The sequence below is a fragment of the Bison bison genome, unplaced genomic scaffold (genome assembly GCF_000754665.1).
Source record: "Bison bison bison isolate TAMUID 2011002044 unplaced genomic scaffold, Bison_UMD1.0 scf7180017864144, whole genome shotgun sequence".
Lineage (NCBI taxonomy): Eukaryota > Metazoa > Chordata > Mammalia > Artiodactyla > Bovidae > Bison > Bison bison.
The window spans coordinates 698,027-702,109 of record NW_011494716.1 but is presented as its reverse complement, the minus strand read 5'-3'; the positions used below and the strand labels follow the sequence as shown (position 1 = coordinate 702,109).

The 4,083-nt window shown below is 54.9% G+C and overlaps 1 protein-coding gene across 1 annotated transcript in view; it reads right to left on the bottom strand.

Moving 5' to 3' along the window:
• The window catches only part of MMP25 (matrix metallopeptidase 25), a 38,287-nt gene that overhangs the window by 4,344 nt on the left and 29,860 nt on the right, over positions 1-4,083 (bottom strand).

Below are 4,083 nucleotides of genomic sequence, written 5' to 3'. Positions count from 1 at the left end.
AGGACTCCACGCTCCCAATGCAGAGGGTCTAGGTCAGGGAACTAGATTCCACGGGCTGCAACTGAGAGCCTGCAGGCTGCAAGATCCCAAGGGCCGCAAGGAAGACCCGGCACAGCCAAATGCATAAATGAATATTCTTTAAAAAAAAAAAAAAAGGAAACATTCTAGAGGAAGCAGGATCCTCTGGGTGTGTGGTTCTCTGGAGGGAGCCCCAGCTCTGGGGAAACTCCCTTCTGGCAGCTCCAGAGGCCCCGCCCCTCCGCACCATTCTCACTCCCACCCACAGGGAAGGTAGGTCAGACTCCATGGCCCCCCTCCTCCTCCTTCCATCCCCACCCGGCTAGTGCCCAGGACCCCCAGTCCTCTATTTCTGCTCCATCTCTCCGTCCCACAGCCTCCATCCCCCACCCCTGCAGCCTGCATCTCTCGGAACTCGGAACTTGAAGCTCTAGCAAGCACTCTCTAACCACAGCCCGCTGGCCCTGGCGCCCAACCTCTCTGACCACAGAAGGCTTTTCCCTGGGGACCCAGCCCAGGCGCCAGGACCAAGCTGTCTCCACGCTCCCAGCTGCTGGCTGAATCCCAGCTCCTCATTGATTCCCGAGCCAGTGAGAGGCTAAGAAGGCACAGAGACAGCAAGAGACAAGCAGCGCCCCCCGCCACCCCCAGGTTGATCTACCGTCATGGAAATGTCTAACTAGAGTGAGCAGTGGTGAAAGTGCAATTATTGGAAGTAACCTGGTGAACTGAAAAGCAAATTTCTCTCCACCTGTCAAGGCCACTAAGTGAGAATCTAAGGACAAGATGAGTGAGTCGTAAGCAGAGCAGCAAAGGCTTTTCCTGTTACTTCTACCTCCTATCCTCATTTTACAGGTGAGGAAACTGAGGCACAGAGAGGTCAAGTTAAATGACAGAGACGGAACCCTGGCTGGGCTGTCCTGCTTCTCAGCAGTGGTTTCAGATGTCTGTCAAACTCATAAGTACTGATGAATTCCCATGTTGACTGTGGCTTTTCTCAATATGTGCTGAGAGCTTTTTCTAAGAAACTGGATGGAGGACATTTGGTGTCTTAATCAGGTAGATCTTTTTTGTATTTTACCACGTGCCCCACCCGGTGTCCTTGCCTCTCCTCTGGCCACACCCCTTCCTTGCACCCTTGTCACGCTATTTAGCTAGGGAAATTACACAACCATGCAGATCCAGCCGCCGAGACTCCCGGTGCTCATCTCTGGGGGGTCCTCTCCACCTCCCCTCACCCTCACCCACAGCCTCAGCAGGCAGCTCCTTTGCTCCCCCCATTCAGCCTCAAATCCAGACTCAAAGCCCCTCCAGGTGCTACCCAGTCCCAGCCCCAGCCCGCAACTCTTAGATGACAAATTTCCTGTTTCATCAAGACAGGCCGCTTGTGTCATCGGTAAGCTTCTGTGCATGGGGCACAGAGCTTCATCCCCCACCAGCTCATCTCCTGCTTCTTGCCCTGCCCTGGGAGAGATCCTTGCCTCACTCACCTCCTCCAGGACAAGGACAAAGCCCCACCCATCCGTTCATCTCTGCCTTCATGCATGCATGCATCTGTCCCTCCATCCATCCGTGTGTCCGTTCATCGGTTCATTGATCCATCCGTTAATCCACGATTCATACACTCATCCCCCACCTCTATTGTCTCATCCACTGTCCCCGAGTCTTCAAGACTCCCTCATCCTAGGGCACCCCCTGGACCTGTCTGCCCACCATCCACACCCCGCACCCCGCCAGCAAGCTCTCTGCTCAGCAGTCTGAACTCAGCCTTCTGTTGCTCAGCTCCTCTCATGCCTCTGTGGTCTGGATTCTCCCTCCACCCACCAAGCCATTGGGCACTAAGGTCACTTTGTCCCCACATGGCGAGATCCAACCATAAGTAAGTTACTGGATGACTTGAAGCCCCGCTCACTGCTGCCCACTTCCTCCTTCACTTGTCTTCCTAATCACCTTTCAACCTAGTTTTTCTCCATTTGCTTTCATCCTTCCCCAACCCCTCCACCTGCTGCCCTCCCCTTAACTGTGAGACTTCTCTACCTCTGAACTTGGTCTTCACATTCTACCTTCTCCTGGAACCTGACCCCCCAGGTACCACCAACTCTCAAATGTGCTGGGAGACCCAGCTCATAGTGGCCAACAGTGAACAGTGTGCTGAGAGCTGTAGATGAATTACTGGTTTCATCTGCAAGCCCATGAGACCAGTACATACTATGATCCCCATTCCTCAGGTGAGGAAACTGAGCCCTCTGAGGCCAAGTAACTGGCACACGCAGCAGCAGGCGGGGGAACCCTGAATTGAGTTCAGCTCCAACCCCAAGTTCTTAAATGCTGTTATACAGCCTCCCTGCGGTGGATCTGTGTCTGCTATCCCCACCTCACCTGAGTCCGTCTGCAGAGCCTGAGGACCCATCCCCAGCAAATGGCTCTCCCTCCTGGCCCAGCCTCCCCCAGCAGTTCCAGGGATGGGAAGTGGGAGAGCTGGGCCCCCTGCCTCCAGGCAGAACCAACCCTGGGGTGCTATTTACGCTCCAGAGAGCTCCAGAGAGTTCCCTGCGGGGTCAGGCTCTTCTCCAGCTGAGACCACATCCTAGCTTAGCTTCTCCCCCCTCCCTCCCCCGACGTCTCTCCTGCTTCCCTTTCCCCTGGGAACGTGCCCCCCAAAACTGCTTGCACAAGAATTTTCCTCTCACGCGCCAGTCCTGGGAAACCTGACTTGAGTTGGAGGAATCCAAATTCTAGCACAAGATACTGGATCATCAACGCACCACCTGCACCGACTCGGTGCTGCAGACACAGGCCCCGACCTGAACTCACCTGCCCTCCCCAGCCTGCTCCTCCTCCCCGCCCTCTTCTCACCTGCATTAATGGGACACCATCCTCCAGGGCCTTTGAGCCAGAAACCTGGCTGGTATCCGGCCATCCTCACCCCCTTTGCTGCCGAATCCAATCAGATCCCAATCTCTGTCCATCCTGATGGACTCCCCACTCAGCTGCCCACTGCCCTCCGGCCCCACTCCCATCGCCCCCACCATCTCTTACCTGGACCCCCAGCTACCTCCCTGCCTCACTGTCCCCATCTTGCCCCCCAGGGCAGCCAGTGGTATCTCTGGAATGCAGAACTTCCCACAGCTCCCACTGCCTTTGGAATCCCATTGTCCAGGCCCCGCCACATGCCCTCCCAGGCCCCTCATCATATGAGACTGGCCCTCCATCCTCTGCGGTCCGCTCCTAACAGCACGTGTGTGCCTTCCAGCCCTGAATATCCCAGACCGATCCTCACCCCTGTACCCCCACCTCTGACTCCCCTGGCCTCAGCGAGCTCACTGGCTTGTGCTTTATATGTCCCCTCCCACCCCCACCCTGGTACTCCAGGAGAGTGGGACCCTGGGCGCTAGTTGGCACGCACTGTCTACATATGTGAAACAAGCAAAGTCACCGCTTCCAGGAAGTCCCCATCCCTTCAGCCAGCCTTTGTGTGAGCACCCCCAGGCTTAAGGACTTCCTCTGTTGTGATTCCACGTAATTGTGACACCCTGTGTAGCAACTGCCAGTTACTCTTCTGACTCAGCTACTGGCAGACCTGAGTTCTTGCCCTTTTGAGTCCTTGGCCCCAACTTGGACTTCCCCTCTGTGATGGGCAATTTTCTGTGTCAACTTGGCCAGACTAGGGTGCCCCAATGCCTGATTAAGTACCAGTCAAGATGTTGTTGTGGAGGTTATTTTATCAGCATGAATAACATCTATAAGCCACGGTAAGTAGAGCAGATTATCCTCCATAGTGTGGGCGGGGCCCGTCTAATCAGTTGAAGGCATTAAAAACCAAAACTGAGGTTTCCTGGAGAAGAAAGAATTCTGCCCAAAGACGGCAACATGGAAAGCCTGCCAGCTGCCTTGCTCTGCAAATACTGGACTCAAAATTGTACCATCAAGTCTCCTGAATTTCCAATTTGCAGGCCTGCCCTACAGATTTTGGAGCTCACCAGCCTCTGCAATTCTGTGAGCCAGTTCCTTAAAGTAAATCACTTTCTCCACACACACATGCACACACCCATCCTACTGGTTCTA